General features: G+C 38.9%; 1 long non-coding RNA gene across 3 annotated transcripts; it reads left to right on the forward strand.

Moving 5' to 3' along the window:
* Positions 1 to 528: 528 nt before the first annotated feature.
* Positions 529 to 22,518, forward strand: LOC121823704 (uncharacterized). Of its 3 annotated transcripts, XR_013045504.1 has the most exons (7): positions 529 to 623; positions 11,871 to 11,972; positions 13,119 to 13,225; positions 18,529 to 18,656; positions 19,529 to 19,631; positions 21,251 to 21,505; positions 21,692 to 22,518. It is a non-coding gene; the product is annotated as an uncharacterized LOC121823704 (long non-coding RNA). The 3 variants fall into 3 exon arrangements; XR_013045505.1 differs by lacking the exon at positions 18,529 to 18,656 and having other exon boundaries at positions 21,638 to 22,518; XR_013045503.1 differs by lacking the exon at positions 18,529 to 18,656.
* The last annotated feature ends 349 nt before the right edge of the window (positions 22,519 to 22,867 follow it).

Raw genomic sequence — 22,867 nt, forward strand, 5'->3', positions numbered from 1 at the left:
TCATGCTTATAATAATGTTCCGTATGTGACTACATGTCTCATGGAGTATTCCATAAGTATGTTTGTGAGGAAACAAAGTACCGGAAGAAGTCTAGCAGATATGGAACTGCCTTTGCTTTTAAAGATTCAATTTATTTTCATTCTGTGTGTGTGAATGTCTGCTGTCTTAGTCAATGTTCTATTTCTGTGGTGAGACACCATGACCATGGCAACTCTTACAAAGGAGAACATTAAATTGGAGCTGGCTTACGGGTTTAATCCATTATCATCATGGTGGGAAGCATGGCAGCACACAGGCAGACATGGTGCTGGACAAGTTGCTATATCTGCATCAGCAGACATCAGAAAGAGAGGGAAATACTGGCCCTGACTTGAACATTAGAAACTTCAAAGTCCACCCCTAGTGACACTTCCTCTAACAAGGCCACACCTATTCCTACAAAGCCACACCTATCCCTACAAGGCCACACCTCCTATTGTGATTCTCCCTATGAGCCTATAGGACCCATTTTCATTCAAACCACCACATTTGCCTTAATGTATACATCTGCAGCATTCGCTTGACTGGTACCTACAGAGGCCAGAAGATGAAATCAGACACCCTAGAACTGGAGTTACAGAAGGTAACCGCAGTGTGGGTACTGGGAACTGAACCTGGGTCCTCTGTAGGAGCAGCAAGGGCTCTTAACCATCTCTCCAGCCCCTGAAACTTCCTTTTCATCTACACACATTTCTACCCCTGCAAGAGATAAGTATGAATAGGCAGGGCTCTCTGAGGACAAGCCAATCACTTATTCATAAAAATTCCTTATTTCTATTAGTGCTGCTTGCCTAGAGGTGTTCTTGAAATAAAGCTACTGAGCAGTGGGGTAGGAATGTTGGGCAATAGACAGAGTTCATTAGGAGGATTAAGCATCCGTCTGTGAAGATGGTTCGCTGGGCACTGATTACCAAGTTGTCTCAGCTAAGGAATACAAGACACTTAGACAGGACAAGTTACATAAATTGGGTTAATTGCTTACAGATAGGCAACAACAGGCAATAGAAGCCTAGAATTTACCACAGGACTACAGGAATGAAAGAATGTTCCCAGGCTACAGAAATGAAGATGAAATCTGGAATGCATGAGTCCTGCTTCTGCCACAGTAAAAAATACTCCAAGTATTCCACCCTCATTTACCACCTGAGGTGTTTGACTCAATGGGAGAGAAAACTATGACAAACTTTATTCCTAGTAAGGGAATATGAAAGGAGTATTATCTTGACAAGCTCCTCTCTATCTCCAGATTCTGCATTCTCAGCTCATTCTATAGTCTCTCTTGAGAAGTACAAGAAAAAAAATGGAGTGGATAAGGGTTAGTTCATTACAAAGATACCCTGAAATCTGTCATGTTCTGTCGTCCTAGAACCCATAGTTAAGGCTCTCAGACATTAATGAGAAGTGATAGAAAACCATTATGAATGCGACTCAACCTTCCATAACTCACCCCCAATCTATCTTTCTAGTCAAAAAAAATATGCTATAATGAATAGTTTAAAAGGGGTATTTTCAATCCATGTGGAAGGCAGCATCTAAAATAATCACATTAAAGTGATCCCTGTCTCTGCTGTTGCATGCTGTGCGAGAGTTAGATCTATTGACTTGTTCTAATAAATAGAACACAGCAAAACTAAGGTATATAAAAAATGTGACTTTTTCTGGTCTGTATTCTGTCTCTGGTCCTTTTTGTTCCCTTGTTTTGATGAAGCAAGCTGTCATGTATAGGCCTCCCTGTAACAAGGCAAGAACCTGGACCACTGTGAGGAGCATAAAGCTTTAGAGCCACAGGCTAAGAGGAACTGGGCATTCCAGATATCACAAGAGAACTTGAAAGCAGGTTCTCCTACCCCACATCCATTGGAGACTTACAATGAATGTAGCCCTGGCTGCCACCTTGGTCACAGGCTCTGGGATAGCTGGAACCAAGAGAGCTATACAAAGTAGTACCCAGATTTCTATTCCACAGAAACATAGATAATGTATGTTTGATATTTAACTAAGTCATAGGATAATATTTTTATGCAAATAACTTAATATAATCAAAATATTGGGAAAGGGAGCTGGAGAGATGACTTAGCAGTTAAGAGCAATTATTGCTCTTGCAGAAGATCCAGGTTCAATAGCACAGTGGTTTGTAACTATCTGGTTCCTGGGGATCTAACCCCTCTTCTGACTTCCATGGGCACCAGGCCCACATGTGGTGTATATACACATGGAGAGAGACAAAATATTCATATAAAATAAAGATAAATTTTTGAAATGTTGGGAAAGGATTTTATGAGGAGTTCTTTTGTGCATTTATCACAGATTATAAAAATATTAATAAGGAACTAGAAATGAATATTAGCAAAGACAAGAAATAGTAAGAAAATAATAATTATAAAATATAGTACACAGTAGGATTTTCAGTCTAATTCAAACTCTAAATATCCTTAACCGTGGATGGTCAAGGGATACTGTCTATAATGTTTCCTAACCTGAATTTTCCCTGACTTAAAATTACAATATAAGTTCATTCTACATTTGCTCTCTAAGCTAACAGACCCTGCCTTATAAAAATTTAAAAATGCAGCTCTTTCAAATTGTGAAGCTGATTCTGTTCAGTGCTTCTTTTTTTCTCTGCTTTGGGTTCCTTTGTCACACTGCAGGGCCAACTTCTAACTGCCATTCCAGCAGAGTGGCTTTTGTATGTCACTTCCTCTTCTTTTTCCATAGCTGTGTCAGATTTCAAGCCAACGGAAAAGAACCAGCATGCAATTCTTTTAAATACAGCAAAGCAAAAGTCCATTCACATGTATTCACATTTCAGTAAGGCAGTTTCTACATTCAACGCATTTGTTTAAAAACAAAGATTTAGACTCCTGATTCCATTGCTTGTTAATAAAGAAACAAAGCACAGAAAAGAGCACAAGCTACTATGACAGAAACTTGAACACATTTTAGCAGCTGTAACTGATACATCTTTTCCATCATTTTTAAGACTGTTTGTCAATCTTCAGAACCAACTTCACTGGATCGGAATCACCTAGGAGACATACACTGGGCATGACTTTGAGGGAGTTTGCCAAGACATATAAGTGAGGAAGACAGATCCACACTAAATGTGGGTGGCAGAAGCAGTGGTCTATGGCCCCAGGTTGGAAGAACAGGGTTGAAAGTCAAATCGAGTACAGACCTCACTGGTCTCAACTTCTGGACTGTAGTACAGTGTTCTTGTCTCACACACTCCCTGCCATGGCAGACTATGTTCCCCAAACCATGAACCAATAGTAACCCTTCCTGAAGTTGCCTTTGTTGGGTATTTTGTCACAGCAGTGAGAAAAAATAAAGAAGTTGGGAGTATGGTTCAATGGGCAGAGGTGTGCCAAAAGACCTAAGTCAGAGTCAGGAGTTCAAGGCCAACCTGAGTTACATGAGACCCTCTCTAAAGGGGAAAAAATTAGAAAGTAAGTGAATATAAAACTAAATTACTACAATAAAATGCTTGATACCAATATTTTGATACCAAAGAAAATGATATATATTTATGCAAAAAGTAGTAACAGGCTAATGCAAAAAAAAAAAAAAATCCTTGAGAAAATAACCCTTTAACACACAATTCCTACTTCCTTCTTTTTTGTGTGAATGGTGCATATCTGTTTTCCTGCATTTCCTCTCTAAATACATTAGTCACAGGATACATGGCCTGTGGCTTAGCTTTAACATATTGTTTATTTATGCATTTTAATACATACTTAGCCTAAGAGGTTCTGTATATCCAATTCCCAATCAGCGCTCTGAAAAAGTGTGTTTGAAGCTTTATGATATAGATGCATGTATAATCATCACAAGATTCTGATGGAATCCATTCATATACCTGGGTGTGTCACATGGGGTGGGGTAAAGCACAAAGCTGCTATAACCACTTCATCCCTGGAGAAACTGGCATCCCATGATAATACCCCCCTGTCTAGATATGAGCCTGACTGTCTGAGCAGCTTCAGTTGCAAGTATATAAACTCCTCTGCAAATATATAAACTCCTTTGCAAATATATAAACTCCTCTGCAAATATATAAACGGACTCATGTACATTTTTGAACTCACAAAATAACTTCACATCGAGGTTATTTTGCAAATGTTTATTGAGTTAGACTATGAAGATAAATACTTAGTTTCCTCATCAAGCTCTGGTTAAATTCACATGTTATCAATAAAATAATGAATGTTGTAAATATCTTGATATAATTTTAGTTCATGTGATTTAGTTGGTGCTTCACAAATATATTGCAGAGGGGTCTCTAGAAGTCTGAATAATGGACAACTTGTAACAAGCCTTAACCAATGTGATAAACAGCAAATCAGATTAACAGGCTAGTGATGAAGCACAAGGTAAAAATGAAAAATAATGTGGGAATGATATCTTTGGAAAGTTTTATCGCCATTGTCATTAATCCAAAAAAAGAGAGAATATAATCTTAACATAATGAGGTAAAGCAGACAAGGCCCCATCCTCAGCTGAGGGGTTATAAGAAGTCAATGGCTGTGGAGAAGAGAAGAGCAGTTTTTTGTTTTTTTTTTCCCTAAGAAGTGCCCAGGTAGACTTCCCAAGCTGAAGTGGTCAGCGCTAAACCCAAGTACACACAAGCTACAACAAATGGACTCAGTAAAGTGTGCAAACATACCATACACATATATGTGACCATAACAAGTACAGTGAAGTGGATGGACTCTAGTCTGAGAGGAACATAGGGAGCATGGAAAGAGTTGAGAGTGAGATAGGGAGAGTGAAAATGATGTAAATAAACTGTATTCATGCGTGAAATTCTCAATAATAATTAAAAATTTATTGAAAAAATAATCTAACTGTAGTTTGTAATTTGCCACAAAGTTATCTTTATGTCATATGGGTTATAAAAACTATGAAGAATAAATATCCATTATTCAAGTCTAATGTGAATTACTTATAAAAAACCCAATACTTTTTCCATGCCAATGAAAAAGCTGAACGGATTTGCTTAAACTATTGTAAGAAGAGTCTAGATGCTAGCATAAAGTGATGAAATCTGTTTATTCTGCCAATCTGATTGACTGTCTGTTCACTAGTATGCATTATGCTCAGTACTGGTAGTGAGTCCCTATTTGATAGTGAGGAACACTAAGTAAACCACACAGAAGGAATTAACAATGGTACCAGTTACTGAAGGGGCAAGGCAGAACCCCCAGACTTGAAATCAAAGCTGGAATCTGGAAAGGGGGTTACCAGGCAGATAAAAATCTGGTGAAGGCTAAATCCTGTGTGCTAATATTAAAATAAGAGAGGACACATAAAGGATAAGTTTAAAGCAGGAATTAACTGTGAGCTTTTTAAGGTATTTGGTGATTATTCCCAGGTTGGTAGGAGTCTATTGAAGAGCCATAATGATTGAAGTGGTGCGGCCAAACTTACATTCTAGAAATATTACTATTGGCAGGGTTGACAGGGTTCCAGCAGCTACTATCCAGGGGCTGAATGTTGCTCTGTAAAGATGTTTTAATAAAATCTTGCACAAATGCAAAAAAAAAATTACCGTGACTATAACAAAGAAAAGAGAGAAGTTATTGAAAGATAGCAGAAACCATCCTGTTTGAAAAGGTAGAAAGTATGTTATAGTAGGCAGGTGAGCTTTATTCTGTCTATTTAACATAACCTGGTCTCAGTATGTAAGCTCTGTAGGATGAACTTGTGACTCTGCTCAATAAATCTACTGAATAATCTCTCACTTATCAATTAGGGAGAGCATACAACTAACACATATCATAGTTCTCATTATATTTTGTATGCAAACGATACAGCCTATTTGTTTATTCTCTGAATAATATAGCCATCTATCCAGCACAAAAGGGCCTCTCTTTTATAGTAAGTACTATGTTAAGGAAGTGCCAGAGATTCTCCAGTGGTGAACATGGTTTTTGTTTGATAAAGTTTAGAGTATACTCAAGAATATAGAAGACAAGTAAAAAAAAAAAACTATTTGATGCAGATACAATATACAGACATTGTAGATCTTGAGAAGCTAAAATTCATTACAGACTCTCTACTAAGAAAATTCCTACTCTAAATACATTGAAGTTTTGTATATAATTTCACAAGATGTCAAAACTTCCAACCCCTCATCCACAGACCAAATGTCACCACAGAGTAAGGAACCCTTGGTTTACCGAGGCTTGGTAACTGATTCTTATGGTGCCCATCTTCAGGATAGCAGCACAAGTGTTTTGGGTGATATAAGCTCTTCCTATATGTATAAATTTTTGTTGTTTAAAAGCACCCTTGCTAGAGCCCAGCTACCTTTAGTGCAATATTAAATTCTAAGGCCTAATCACTGCTCACTAACCTTTACCAAAATGTGCCACATAAATGTTTATGTGAACACCTGTTTACAAGAGAAGTTCAAATAGCCCCAAGTTTCTTTTCCTTCCCCTTGCTCCTAAAATGGGTCACATATTCAAAGATTTAATTGTAAAGTAAGATGTAAAAATAAATATAATAGCTAATATGAAATGTCAGCTGGTGATATAGTATTTCATGGATAATGTCTAGATTCATTTACAGCTAAACTCAGACCTTTTGACCCTTGCCAGTTGAATGTCCTTTATCAAGAACAGAGGAGGTAGAGCATAAGCTTTGTGAGTTCAGTGTGCCATGCTGCAGCACACAGAAGAGTGCCAGAGCAGTTTCATCTACATGGCCAGACCTCACCGAAAAAAAACAACACACATGCAAAACCAAGACTCCACTTTTACACTACCTGGTGCTGCCAATATTGAGTCTGCTCATGTTAAAAAAACAAAAACAAAAAAACAGCTAAGATTCATTTTGCATTTAAACATGAAGGAATCACTAAGATAAGCAAATGCTTCTTTTGGAAGAAAGCTGGCTGTGGGAGTCCAGCTCCGACCTGTCGAAGGGTTCTTGAGGGGAGGAGAGATGAATGAGGAAGTATTAGAAATAGAGATGGAGACAGACAGAAAGACAGAGACACAGGATAGCTTCGGGGGTCCCTGAGTCAATACCCAGCTGTCTCGATATTTATTCTAATGGGCTTTTTATACACTTCCAAGGGGAGCAGCAAAAGACCTCCCCCTTTCAAGATCAAAGCACACTGTCCCTCTCTGTCCCTGGTCTATGGGCAGGCTTCTGGGAATCCGGCGCCTGTGGTGTAATGCCTTGCACAGCCTTGGTGCAGTGGGAAGGGGCTTGGACCTGCCTAGGCTCAGTGTACTGGGCTCTGCTGATTCTTCATGGCAGACCTTGATTTGGGGGATGTGGGGATGTGGGGTGGCTTGGGAGATAGGACTGGGGGATGAGAAGAGGGAGGAGGGGGGATCTGTGGATGGTATGTGGAGTGAGTAGAAAATTTCTTAATAAAGAAAAATGAAAAAAAAAACGATCAAAGCACAGAGTACAGCCAACTGTAGACCCTTCAAAACACCTGGTAGCCACGCCTTTGGCCAAATCATCACATTATGCAGCCCTTCTGAGTAAAGCAAGCTCAGATTCTCTGACCTTAAGTAAGGTCTTACTAGGGAGCCTCTATGGGCTTCCTCAGCTGGCTAAGGGCTATTTACCTTACAGAATTAGAAATTAAGACTCAGAATCATAGAAGAGGAACTCAAATATTCATGGAAAACCACAGAGACAATGTTGCCCCACTCTATTCATCAGGCTCTACATTTGTTACCCCCTTTTCTGCTTATTTTGACAGAAAAATTAAGACATTAAGACACACTTCATTTGTTGACATGGCATTCAATCTTCCATTTATCATATATTTACTCTTCTACTTAATCAGTGGCAATAAGGAATATTTTCTAATTCACTTGAATAGTGTATTTTCAGGAAATCGGAAGGAGATCTGCCTGAAGCACAGAGCTAAATGATTGGTATTAAGGCTTGAGGTCAGAGATGCAGGCAGGAGCCAGCCTAAAGTACACATCAGTATAGAGTATAGCAGAGGTTTTCATATAAATATGACACCTTTTATTTAAAATTTTTGACATTATAATTATATAATTTCCTCCAACCCCTTTTTCTCTGTCAATTTCATCTCTTTTTTTCTTCGTTTTTTCCATATAAATATACACACATATGTGGATATATATGTATATATGTACATATATATTCCTAAATATTTAAATACAACATGCTCAGTCTGTGTAATATTATGTATAATTATAATATTATGTATATGTTTTCAGGGCTGACCACTTGGTATTGCCATACTCTTCCATGGGTTTTAAATAAAGAAGTAGCATATAGTAAATTATATTTAGCAATCAATCCTTTTAAATTTGAACCTTCTGTTCAGGTTAAATTACTTTACCAGCTCTACCAAAACATAAACGTTTCCCTAGCTCTTTACTTCTTTCAGTTTGAAAACCTTGTCTTTTGTAATTGCTACATTGAAGAGAGTTTGACACAAACCTTTCTCCATACTTCAGTGATAAAGTTTGACTCAAAGTAGTTTTCTTCTGCATTGAACTGAATATTACCTTAATATGTAAACAAATCAGAACCTTAGCATACCTTTGTAACCAAGCAACCATATCTCAGCAATCATAGCAGGCAAAGTTCAGCCAATTAAAAGCAACCAGATGATTAACCTATGATTATGTACTACACAAGCCAACCACAGCCTACACGCTTCTTCATGCCATTTCCTTCCCTCTGGCTATAAATATAACTTGTTCATGGTAAGGCTAGGTATTCTGAAGCATCTTTTATCTGCAATGCTGCCCCCTTCTAGAAACTTTCATATTGCTGAGGTGAACTTCAATCAAACTGGTGTCAGCCTTTCTTTAATATAATAGCTAACTATTTAATTATACAAAATCAATAATTTAAAATAATATTTGAAAACCAGAAAAATGTATTTGGAAGTACATTGAAATCAGAAAATGTTAAGTCAGTACAGACTTCTAGCTGTCCTGTGTAGTTGTGAATATGCTGAATACATCTTACATAGCTGACTCTAGATGCTGTTGAATTGTGCCTATCTCTTCATGCTGGCTATAGAACCACAATCTTTTATCATCCATGTACTGCCACCCTTTTGTATATTTTTGGGGTGGTTACAGTATTGCCTGTAGTTTCCCAAGTCCTCCTTCGTGTTTCTTATCACTCAAGATAGCCCGCTCAAAAAAGTTATTGAAGAATTTTTCTATGCCAGACACTGTGAAGGAATATCAAGAAGAAATAGAGGAAAGAAACAAAACATCACAAAATACGGTTGGAAAAGGAATAAATAAGCAAGAAGAAAATAAAGAAACTGAACATAATATTTACCGTGAAGCTACCATCGCCAGCCATTTGATAAGGCAAACATGCCTGTATTCAACACCAAGCATGTGTAGCCGCTTTTGATGGCGAACATTCCCATATGATTTCTAGGCTCCAAGCCATGTGCTCAGCACCGTGCATATATTACCATATGCAATCCTTATGGCAGCTTTACAAAGCAAATGGATGGTTGCTATCATTGTCCCGTGTTTATATATATATATATATATATATATATATATATATATATATATATATATATATATATATGGAATCTGGCTCCAAATGTTGGACACCTTACCCAAATCTTCTCAAACCTAAATGAGAGTAAGACTCATCTGGAGAACTTGGTAAAAATTCTGTCACATTTTGACATCCTTGATGGGTAATTTGGAGGGCTTGGGAGGACCACCTTTAAGCTACTATCACCGTTATGTATAAATCATCACCACCCCACAAATTTATGATTCTGATACAGATAGTTCTTCAGTTCCTTGTTAAACTTTGTGATATGGTACACTGTGCTCTTTGGAATACCCCTCCACGCTCATGAAATTTCATGAGTGCATATGCACTTGAAGACACTGATGAAATTAAGAATAAACAGATTCTAATTCAGCAGGTCTGAGTTGAACCCATAGCTTGCTCATTTCTACTAAACTCAGAAATGTTGCTGAGATGATATGAATCATCATTTAAGTGGCTAGGACCTGTTATGCTACCAAAATTCTTTCCCATAAATAGTTTACCACAGGAGGAAGAGATTGAGATATATACCAGTCACCATAATATTCATAGTAAAGCCTTACTGTGGAGATTGTCTCATTATGAATGTTGCCAGTACTATCAAGATCAAAGGGACACGGAAATAAATTAATGTTCCCTGAATATGTCAACAGAGCACAATTATGTTAGATATTAGATGGTCTAGAGATAAAAAGACGTGGTCATCCCTATATGCAAACAGTTTTGGAACAGAGGCGCATACTAGCAACCTGGGAGCAGGTTCCAAGATTTGTTCTTAGTCTACATTCAAGTTTTTGTGTGTGTGTGAAAAAAATGATTATTTAGAATTAGCCAGCTGGACTCAATTTAAATGATCCTAAGTTTTTGGCAACATCTGAGGCATTGTAATCAGGAGCCAGTCAAACATGTGCCTCTTTTTCTCCATCATGCCTGGTCAGGGAGGCTTGCTTACTTCTTCTAGGAGTCACCTTATGAGAGTATTCACTTTTGAACCAGCAGCTTCTTGATGGACAGGAGGTGGGGAATGGGCAGATCTTTTGCATCTTGTACCTTTCAGCACTGCCCTTTTGGCTTTCAAAGCCTTCACTTCAACTCGGTCTTTGAAGAGGCAAGGACTTCCTTCTTCACCTTTGGCGCTATCTCCACGTACAACTTGTCTGCATAAAGCCCTTTCACTGTAAATTATGAAACCATGCTATACCATATCATACGAGCTTACTTCCTTGGCTAGTTGGTTGGGATCAATTTCGCAATTAAACCATTGGCTGGCAGACAAGTATTTTTCTTAAAAGCATAGGGTCTGTGTGTCATAGATACAGAGCACTGATAAATAATTTTACTAGTGAATGCTAGAATAAATAATTGTATTCATTAATGTTGTTATACAAGAGTTGTGGCTGTTGTTTCCATGGTTACAATGTCTTCTTTTCCTCGAAGGTCATGATGATTAAACATAAAGGTTCATGAGGCCAATTTTTGGGGTTTAAGTTTGAGTTTCTTCACTCCTTAGTGCCTCAACCTCTCCATACTAAATTTGGTCTCTGGGAATGATGCTATTACTATTTATAAGATGATAAGAAGATTAAATGGTATAGAACACACAAATCTACTATGGTACTAAATGTTTTCTATCTCCTGTATCCACATCTGTGTCCAATCCTAGCCACTTAACTATGAACTTAACCCAACAGCATGCTTCTAGGTCAACAAAAATATTGACACATCCTTGGTTAGGTTGTGAAACATTGCAACTTCTCTCCTGCAGCAATGTGTTGTGTTAAAGAACCTGGTGGGGTAAGGTGTTGAGAGTAAGCCTGGGCAACAGCCAACAAGGTCCTCCAACCAAGAGAACTCAGATTTTAATAGTGAACGTGCAAATGAATCATTTTTCATCCCATCCTTGAGACTATGGTCTTGAGCTGAGATCAATCTTAGCTCTCTGTGAAACCATGAAGTGGAAGATACAACTAAGCTATGTGTCTAGGTTTCTTAAATACAGAGACGGTGATTTAATAAATATGGGTGCTTTAAGATGCAAAGTTTGGCTCTAATTTGTTAGTAATCAACAGATAACAAGACACATTGTTTTTTGTTCTGTTCCTTAAAAACAAAAGAACTGCAACTGATGGATGCAGATGCAAAGAATACACTGTTGTCTGAGAAAAAATACGTGAGTTTTTTTTCCATAAAGAAGATCCTTTTATTGAGAAAAAAAATTAGCCATTTTAGGTAAAGGAAATAATGATAAAAACTACAAAAGTTTTCATTTATTTTTTTCATTAAGTGATTATTCAGGAAATGACATCCATCCTTCAATGGCAAGAATGTGGGGAAGAAGATTAGAAACTACAATGGAAGATCTGTTCAACGGAGGAGCTACACAGCTGTGAGTCAGGCTATGGAGACTGTACATTGTCATGACTATGAGAAACCAAACTAAATAGATGTTACTAAGAGAAAAGATTGAAGGGGAGATTGAGAGACAATAATTCTATGGTAGAATTGGAAGGGTTTTCTTTCTTTTCTATTTTTTCCCTCTTTTATTTATTTATTTTTTTACACACTGCATAAGCAATGGAATAGGAGAATTTAATTATAACTAGGAATGTCTAGTTTGTTTCCTGGATATGCAAATTGAAATCAGTCCTAGAAGTATGACAGAACACCGACTCTGAATCCAGCTAAGTAGTCCTATACAGAAAGCATGTCAATGCACGTTTTGTAACAGCCAACACATCGGAAACTGTGTGAAGTCATTACAGTGAACTAAATGCTATAAATATGGGATGAATAATGAAATGGAAACTTGAAAGATGATAATTTTTGAAACATCATGCATACAACTCACCAGTTTGGGGGAAATATATGTGTATATACATATATGCATGTAGCAACAATTTAGAAAGGGAAGCTGTGAACGAGAGGGAGCAAGGCGTTTTTGGAGGGGTTTTGAAAAGCAGAAATGAGGGGGAAAATTATGAAATTATGTTATTATCTTGAAAAATAAAAGAAAATGGGGAAAGAGTGAGAGGATAAATGAAAGGACTGAGGTTGAGATTCACACACACAATCAATAGTTGTTGTGTTTTTCTTACTCTAAAAGAAATCATGTTTTTAGAAATCAGTTGTCCCTGTGTGAGCATAATTTTTCAGGGCACTATATTGACTGGAAAAAATACATTTGAGTTGTCACTCTTAAAATATATTCTTAAATTTTAAAGGATTTCATTTGACATGTACAAGTTTCTTAAGGAATCCTATAGATCTGTACATGGTAAAAGAATAAACATTAACGTGTTCATTGGATTCTATACCACAGGCAGAACTACTGAACACTGAGAGAAATTTAAATGAAGACATCAATTCAGATTTCTGTACTTTAAGAATGAACAAGGGCTGTGACAGACACCACGTTACTTTATCTTTTCCAAAAGTCTGAACATAAGGCAGAGGAAAGCTACTTTATGAACAAATGTAAGAAGGGGTAGTTTTACGTTATTAAAATTAATTATGTGCAATTTTGTGTTATAAGACAGTCAATTACGGCTCACATCTGAGGAGAAGGAATCAATACAGAGAAAATGGAAAATATTACAGAAAGGAAGGAATCAATAGTGATGCAAAGCCACAGAAGAGATGGTATGGAAGGAAAGATCATTTTTTAGACAGAAATAATAGAAGTCAAAATTGGTAAAGGTGTACTTTGGTGTGGTGGAGTCAGAGAGAAATGGGAACCAGTCCATTTTGTTTCAATCAAGACAAGAAGGTCATCCTTTAAGAGTAAAGAGTCAAGGATGAACTGAAACCCTTAAAGAAAACTGAAATGGTTTTTTTTCTGTCCAGAGCAGAAAAGAAAATGGCATGGGATAAAGCTGTCAAACAAAAGTTTGTGATAGCAAATAAAGGAGGAGATTTCTCTACGAGGGTTAAATGCAAAAGTTTAACTGAAACTTGTTGGTTGAAGTTGAATACATATAAAATGGCAGAAATATGAGAATGTCAACAAGTCTTAAAAGTAACATTTGCTTTTTTTCTCTCAAGGCCTTGAAATGCAAAGTATGTAGATCATTGATGAAATGATGGCTTTAATGGTTAAAAAAAAGAGTTTTTTTTATATTAGGTGATTCTTGATTTATTTCTTTCAGTTAATGAAATGTCCTGATCAATATTAAATTATTTTTTATTTATTTTTTTTTCCATTTTACTTATCAACCATAGTTTCCCCTCCCTCTGCTTCTCCTGCTCCCTCTCCACCACCACCCCAACCCTACCCCACCATCCACTCCTCAGAGAGAGTAAGGCCTCCCTTAGGGAGTCAACAAAGGCTGTCATACCAAGTTGGGGCAGGACCAAGCCCTTCCCCCCTGCATCAAGGCTGATCAAGGTATCTCACCATAGGGAATGGGCTCCAAAAAGTCAGTTCATGCACTAAGGATAAACCCTGGTCTCACTGTCAGGGGCCCCACAAACAGATCAAGCCACACAAATGTCACTCATATTCAGAGGGCCTAGTTTGGTCCCATGCAGGTTCCCTCCAGAGTCCCTGAGCTCCCACTAGCTTGGGTGTGTTGCCCCTGTGGTTTTCTCCATCTATTGATCTTGACACACACACACACACACACACACACACACACACACACACACACCCTTGCTCACATAATCCCTCCTCTCTCCCTTTAACTGGACGCCAGGAGCTCAGCCCAGTGCTTGGCTGTGGATCTCTGCATCTGCTTCCATTAGTTACTGGATGAAGGCTCTATGATGACAGTTAGGGTAGTCAACAATCTGACCAGGATAGGCCAGTTCAGGCATCCTCAACACTATTGCTAGGAGTCTTAACTGGGATCATTCTTGTGGACTCCTGGGATTTTTCTTGGCACCAGGTTTCTCCTTAACCCCATCATGGTTCCGTCTATCAAGATATCTCTTTCCTTGTTCTCCCTCTCTGTCCCTCCCCCAGCTCGGGCATCCTGATCTCTTATTTCCCATCCCTCATCCTCTCCCCTTTCTCTCCCCCTCCCAGTTTACCCAGGAGATTTTATCTATTCCCCTTGCTAAGGCAATGCATTAGTGTATTTCTTAGAGTCCTCCTTGTTACATAGCTTCTCTGGGGTTGTGGATTGTAGCCTGGTCATCCTTTGCTTTATATCTACTATCCACTTATGAGTGAGTGTATACCATTTTATCTTTCTGAGTCTGAGTTACCTCATTCAGAATGATTTTTTTCCTAGTTCCATCCATTTGCCTGCAAATTTCATGATGTCATTGTTTTTTACCAGTGAGTAATATTCCATTGTGTATATGTACCACATTTTCTTTATCCATTCTTTGGCTGAGGGGCTTCTAGGTTGTTTCCATTTTCTGGCTATGACAAATAATGCTGCTATGAACATAGTTGAGAAAGTGTCCTTGTGGAATGATTGAGCATCCTTTGAATATATGCCTGAGAGTTGTATTGCTAGATCTTAAGATAGATTGATTCCTGGTTTTCTGAGACACCGCCATAATTTCCAGAGTGGCTGTACAAGTTCACACTCCCACCAGCAATGGAGGGGTGTTCCTCTTACTCCACATCTTCTCCAACATAAACTGTCATCAGTGTTTTTGATCTTAGCCATTCTGACAGGTGTAAGATCATATCTCAGAGTCATTTTGATTTGCATTTCCCCGATGGCTAAGGATGTTGAGCAATTCTTTAAATGTCTTTCTTTGGCCATTTGAGATTGTTCTGTTCAGAATTCTCTGCTTAAATCTGTAGCTCATTTTTTAATTGGATTATTTGGTACTTTGATGTCTAGTTTCTTGAGTTCTTTATATATTTTAGAGATCATCCCTCTGTCAGATGTGGGGTTGGTGAAGATCTTTTTCCATTCTGTAGGCTGCCATTTTGTCTTCTTGACCATGCCCTTTGCTTTTTAGAATCTTCTCAGTTTCAGGAGGTCCCTTTTATTAATTGTTGCCTTCAGTGTCTGTGCTACTGGTATTTTTAGGAAGTGGTTTCCTTTGCCAATGCATTCATCTTACTTCTATCTTGTTGTGGTGGTCTGAATGAGAATGGCTCCCATAGGCTCATGTATTTGCATGTTTATCCCCAGTTGGTCAACTGTTTAGGAAGGATTAGGAGGTGTGGCCTTGTTGGAAGAGATGTGTCACTGGGGCCGGGTTTTGAGGTTTCAAAAGCCCACATCAGGCACAGTTCTTCACTCTCTGCCCTGTCTGAGGATCTGGATGTAAAGTTCTCAGCTACTTCCCAGCACTATGCCTGTCTGCTTGAGTACCATATGATCCCCACTAGATTGATAAAGGACTGTCTGAAGTTATAAGCCAACCTCCAATTAAATGTTTTCTTCTACATGTTGCCTTCATCATGGTGTGTCTTCACAGCAATAGAGTAATACCTAAGACAATGGTAAAATTTATAATCAGAGATTCATTAATTTTTGAGAAATATTACAATTAAAAAAATATGTGGGAAAATACATTTATCTTCAAAGAGATATATTGTCTCTTTGAATCCCTTTGTATTATCAGCAGGCACATAGCAGGATCTTTCTAAATCTATTTTTACAGTTAATTCTGTCATCTATGTTTTCATTCTGATAAATGGGGACCTAGAAGTAATAAACATGTATAGGCTGGAAAGGAAATAGTTGCCATTCTCTTGATTTAAAACAGCATACAGGTGTCTCTATTACAGCAGCTTCAGATTTGTGATCATGTAGTTACAGCATTAGAGCAAAGAACATTCATTTCTCACAACACTCAGAAATAACCTCAACAAAGCCAGACCATGGATGTAATTGCTAGGAAAACATCTAAATATTACTTCACTATACTAGAAGGAATGATGAATGTAAAAACCCTATTTACCATAATTACAAACCAGCCTCTATTCATTAAAACTGTTCCTTGTTTATATGTTTTCAGGAATGATCATTGACTATGGGATAACTAATTGGTGTACTCTTCCCTAGAGAAGACTATTTCTCCCAATCTCAACATTCCTCGGTTGCCTGTAGTTCTTTGTGTAGAATTGAGGCCTCATGGGCTTTCCTTGGCCCACTTTATTGTTGTCCTTGTTCAGCTCATATTTAGGTAGTCATGCTGGTGAGACGTTACGGGTGTAGTTTCTGATGGACTGAGTAGGTGGTATTTCTGGATTTAGGAATATGTGTGTATATACACAGATGTATCAGCAAAACAACAATTAATGAAAAAAGAGGCTATGGCTTTGAAAGAGAGCAAGGAGCATATGGGAGGGTGTGAAGGGAAAATGATGCAATTATATTATAATCCAAAAAAATCAAAAATTATTTTTAAAAAATTGAGAAAGTCAAAGACAAACTAAATTAAAGACAAACTCATTTCTTGTTTTCTGGCCTTAGGGTCATTCTATTTCAGAGGTTACCCCCCTTGGATTGATTCTGCAGGAATAATAAGCCAAATTCTGCCTGGACAATTCAGTACTTTGAAAAGCTTCCATTTAGCCCATCTTCTAGCGGTACTCAACCTTCCTAGTGCTGCAACTCTTTAATCCAGTTCCTCGTGTTGCGGTGACCCCTAACCATAAAAGTATTCCATTGCTGCTTCATAACTGTCATTTTACTACTGTTACGAATTGTAAATATCTCATATACAAGATATCTCATGTGCAACCCCTGTGGAGGTCAGGACCCACAAGTTGAGAACCACTGCCTTGATCCAATCCAAACTTCAAACACCTTCTTGTTTGGTTTGTAGGGGTGAACAGTCCCTTGGCCTTGCCTTTATCTCCCATTTGGACTATCAGTTCATGTTCAGATTCGACCCCTTGATGTGATTTAGATCAGCTTTGTTATTATCTAGAGCTCTTCAATCGGTCTGCTGTGGTCTGTCCTGCCCTCACCACAGGCAGGACACAATGCTTCTGATGATCACTTGGATTCTGAGCTGCATGGGAGCAAACGCAGCAGCGAGTACGGTACAAGTGAGGGGCTCATTTAACCAATCCGTCTGCTTCAGACGAAGGACCAGGAACTTCAGTGTCCGCTTGACAGAGGGAAAATGGATAAAAGGAATTCCCAAGGGGCCACGTGTCAGAGTCCCTGCAAGATCAGAACACCTGGGGTGGAGAGATTGCTCAGTGGGCAAAGTGTTTGCCATTCAAGCATAAGGATCCGAGTTTGCATCCCCACAACCCACATAAAGCTTGGCCCAGTAGCACCTGTCTGCCATCCCAGATATATGATGGCAGGACCAGAGACAGAGACGGGCGTGAACCTGGTTTGCACAGTTGTGAACAAGAGACTCTGTCTAAGTCAGATGGGAGGCAAAGGATATTACCTAATGTTACCTCTGACATCTCCATGCGTGCCTGAACTAATCTACATGAATGTAGACACACACACACACACACACACACACACACACTGTACACAAAGATAAATAAAATAGTAATGAGTTTTTTTAGAGAGTTATAGATGGGAGCAGCTTGACAGTCCCTTCCAGTTCCAAAGAACAGAAAAGCAACTTTGTAGTTCGTAAACCTTGACTGATTTTAGATATTCATGCCCGAAATTACCAGCTAAGGTCACCGTTGAATACTATGAGCTTCTACAGGAAAAGTGTCTGGGTTAAATTTTTCCAAATAATGCAATTCAAAGTGGAATGTTGGCATCAACGATGCTTAAAAGTAAAGTCAGCCACGCGTCCGTGTCTCACCAACTGATAGATGCTTTTCTTCAAAACAAATGGATCTCTCCTCATGAGTCTGGCAGGAATTGCTTGGCTAGAAACCTGTACTTAAGAATGTAGTTAGTGAAAAAGCCAAGTAGTGTATCTTCCTTGAAGAATGTCATCTCCAGCTGGAGCCTGGAAATGAGGGTTCTTCATCTACAGTTCTTCCTAAAGAGCACAACAATCAGGCGAAATGTCATCCTCATTAATCATTCTCTCATATGCAGGACTCAATTGTAAAAATTGTATGAAGTCGAAATTTCCTGTGTAGGTGAGGGGGAACTGCAGTGTTCAGGCACCTCTCAGACCTGAATGATAATGACAGCAGGACTCTGTCCTCATGTGCCTCAGCAAGGTAGGATGTTGCAGCTTCCTCCATCCCTCCTCTTCCTTATACACACTATACAGAAGGATGAAAACAAGAAAAATTCAATGGCCTGTAAGAGGATAGTTCAGAAAATAAAGAGCAATCAAGACATGTTCTGTCTTACCAAATGAGGTTTATTTTCGCATTTACCAGAAGCACCTCAGGTGCTATCTATGAATCTAAAATTCCTCATGAATTATAATTGTTATAATCCCCTCACTCTGAAATAGAAAAAGATTCTCATGGAACACAGAAGAATTATATACAGCTTAGGACTGGACATTCAATCCAGAGCCATATTTTTAGGATTACAGGTTTTATTTAAAATGGTACAAGATCATTTTTTTTAGGCAGAAACAGAACTATTATTCATAAATTAATAACAGACAATTTTGACTGAAAAGCAGGTAAATATTTTATTTGTAAAGGTGATTGTGCTCTGGAATGCCCAGATGACTGGTTGACACTATTTCTAGGTATGTCTGGATTCAGAATTGATTGCTATCTGAATAAACAAATTAGAGACTACAGTCTGTCTGTGATTTTCTATGTACAAACCTGGAATTTAGAATTCATGCTGAAATTCTAATCTCAAAAGAAATGGAGTTTGGAGCTGCAGCCTTTGGGGAGATGACTAGGTTACATCGTGAGTGGGATGCTGCCCTCAAAGAATGAGCTCAAAGGAACTCAGTCAGTCTCCTCTTCCATCTGAGGTGAGAAGGTACCATGCAAGAGAGCAAGAAGTTCAACTTCACCAAACACCAAATCTATTTGTCGGGCTTCCTAGCTTCCAGGACTGTGAGAAAGGGGAGAGTCTATGACTATGTGAAGAATTTCTGTTGTTTTCTTCCTGATTTAAGGTACTGCAATAGAAGCCTGGACAGACTTAGCTGAGGAAAGAAGACTCACTCTTGCCAGCCTGAATACATTGAATTTCAGAACAAATTCGGATATGGAACACAAGTGAGTTTCCCCTCTCAGCCTTCTCCTCCCGTTATTTTTTACCCACACTATACACACCTTGAGCTGGGAGATCTAGCATTTGCCCTTAAACATCAGAACTTGTAGTGTTTTGGCTTTCTGACTCTAGGACTAATCAAAGCAGCCCCCTCCTCTATCTATTCTCTGGCCTTTGAAATAAATGATACCATTACCTTTCCCACTTCCCCACTTTGCAGATAACAGATTGTGAGACTTCTCAGCTTCCATACTTTGGCAAGCCAATATCCATATACAGGTATGTATCTCTCTGATACATACCTGTATACCCTGATGGATTTTGTTTTTCTGAGACCCATGACTGGTATAATAAGAACCAGCATTTATTCATTGCAAAGCAAATTTCAATCCACACAAGTAATGGAACGCCTTCAAAACTGAGCATAACTCTTTGTGATTTCAAGAACACACACCACGACAGTGACCACCACCATCTAAAACAGACCTTATAGCAGTGTAATCAAGGAAAATCAGTAAGAGATTCAATAAAATACATTTTCACTTTGCCAACTTTTTCCTTAAAATGCTAGATAGTATTTAAGCCTGAGGACAACATGCTTTCTCACTACTTCAAAATCCTATACTATAAGATGAATGCAGCCTGATAGACAGGCAAGCACATGGTATGATTATGTTCTAAACTTTAAGAAAAAAGGTGATAGGTCATATGTAGCCTAGGACCATGTCTTGCCAAGGCTTTATTTACACCAGGCCTCCAAAGTACACAAAATGTCCACCATGCAGTATGTACTCCCAAAAAGACATCTGCACACACACAAACACATCTAGCCAAACAAGAAAGCATTGTTAAGTGCAGTGTTACTAAATAGAACATAACTTAAGAACTGAAAGTAACATCAGAAATACCTAAATACCAACTTGTGAACAAAGACACAGTGGACACTGGTTACATACATGGGGGGTTAGATTTTTTTTTATTTTATGAGTATAAGTGTTTTGCCTACATGTACATATGTGTGATATGTCTGTACATGGTGCTTGCAGAAGTCAAAAGAGAGTTGGATCCCCTGGAACTGAAATTGAGGATGGTTGATAAATGCCATATGAGGTGCTGGGAACCAAACCCAGGTGCCTTTGCAAGAGCAACAGATAGTTATGACTGCTGTATTTCCTCTCTATCCCACATAATTTATCTTTTTTTTTAAAAAAAAAAAAAGGAGAAATTAAATTTTTTTAAGTAAACAATAAAACAGAAAACTCAAATAAATGCGTCCCTCTCTAGACGTATTTATTGAAACAAGAGACACTCTGATGGGATTTTATTATCACTTGTGGTATGACAGGAAGGAATGACTTCACATGCCTCTGTTAGTTTTATTCACCAACCACAATTTACCATCAACTGAATTACTTACAGATACAGCTTTTACAAGAAAAATTAGCTTGAGTTCATGTCAATTCGCTGTGAGTAAAATTGTCGGGCACTACAGACTGGTAAGCAAGTTCTTTATCTGAGACAGCAAAAGCAGGCTCAAATATGTATCTATTAAAATGTGCTCTTTGTTGAATGTCTTCTTTGATTTTCAGATACATTTTTCATTCTCTTGACTGTCTGTTTACAGTGTTGGTTACTTTGATTACTGCTGCGACCCAAGCCTCACAAGAAGCAATGTAAGGATGTATGTGCTCTGCCTCCCAATTCAAGGGCACAATCATTCATGAAGGACAAAGCAAGGTACCAGGAGAGACTCACATGGTGGAAGAAGGAACATGAGGATACTTATATCTCAGAAGATCAGGAAGCAGGCAGAGGACCACAAGTGCACACTCTAGCTTCGAGCCTCAAGATCTACTCCAAAGTAACCCACTTCTACCAGGTAGGTTCTACCTCCCTAAGATTTCCCAGCTTCCCAACGCCACACTGCAAGCTGGCAACAAGCACTTAAACACATGAGTCCATGGAAAAATTACCAGATCCTAAACCTACCATTCTGCCCTTGGTCCCTTAGGCTCGTTGTCATCTCATAATATAAAACTTAATCCAAGTTCAAACGTCCTCACAGGCTTACAGTTCCAACCCTCTTCAAAGTTCAAAGTCACTCCTGGGATCAAGACCATTTCTGAACATCTGTGAGCCCCCGGACCACGAAAAACAAGTTACCCGTGCAACATACAATGGCACACAGGATCAACAACTCTATTCCAAAAGGAAGACATGAGGACATAGTCAAGAAGAAAGCTCGTACCAAAGCAAGAAACACAGTAGAGGAAATGCCAAACCACGCAGCTCCACATCCTGCATCCGGGGCTTGTGATGGACCAAACCTCACAGGTCCATGTCCTGCATCCGGGGCTTGTGATGGAATCAGCTCTGCTCCAGTTGGCGAGTGTATACCTGCCCCTCCAGTTCCACCGAGTGTGTGGTCCCTCTCTTCGGCCAATCCCACTTGGTGCCTGCAGCTTTCCTTGGTGCGTGCCCAACATTTCTAGCTCTTCTGGTATCCTGGGGTCTCCGTTGCTGCTTGGGGATCCTTTGACGCTTCATGCAATGGCCTCTTGTTGCCTCTGCACAGAATCTAACTCTGCAAAACATTGGCCTGAACAGCTCTTCTGGCATTTTGGAGCAAGCCTCCATGGCACTGTGGCTTTGTTTTGTTTTTTGCATGCCTGCAAGTCTAGCGTCTTGTGGGCAATGCCAGGTTCTGCTGCCAGCTTCAGATGGAGGCAGCAATACCCTCTTCACAGCAACTGGGATGGCCTCTGTGTATCACTGCCCCCGAGCAAGAGAAAACAATTGTCTTAATGGCCCTGCCTAAGCAGGATGCCCTGTGGCTCTCCGTGTTCACACACTCACTTTCCAAATAAAAGTTGTCCAATGAGGTTGCATTGATATGCCTGGAGTTCTCAGTGGAAGATGCCTTGCCTCTAAACACCTTCCATCTTGTGCCAGTGCGAAGTCCCTGTTTGCATATCAGTGATGCGATGCTAATCCTTTCCAATTGGTCTTGATCTTGACTACTCCTCAGAAGCTTTCCCACACCTTTTCTCACTAAATTTCACATTTTTCCCCATCTTTCTTCAAATTCCCACCATAAAGCTCACTAAGCACAGTAAGCAATAACCATTTCACAACTCGCATGTCTTCAAATTCCCTTAGCCAGACAATTTAGTCCATGACTTTTTAATTCAGCCCCATGAAAATTATCGGGGCACAGAATGCATGCTGACATGAACGACCT

The sequence above is a fragment of the Peromyscus maniculatus genome, chromosome 18 (genome assembly GCF_049852395.1).
Source record: "Peromyscus maniculatus bairdii isolate BWxNUB_F1_BW_parent chromosome 18, HU_Pman_BW_mat_3.1, whole genome shotgun sequence".
In the NCBI taxonomy this organism is placed as follows: Eukaryota; Metazoa; Chordata; class Mammalia; order Rodentia; family Cricetidae; genus Peromyscus; species Peromyscus maniculatus.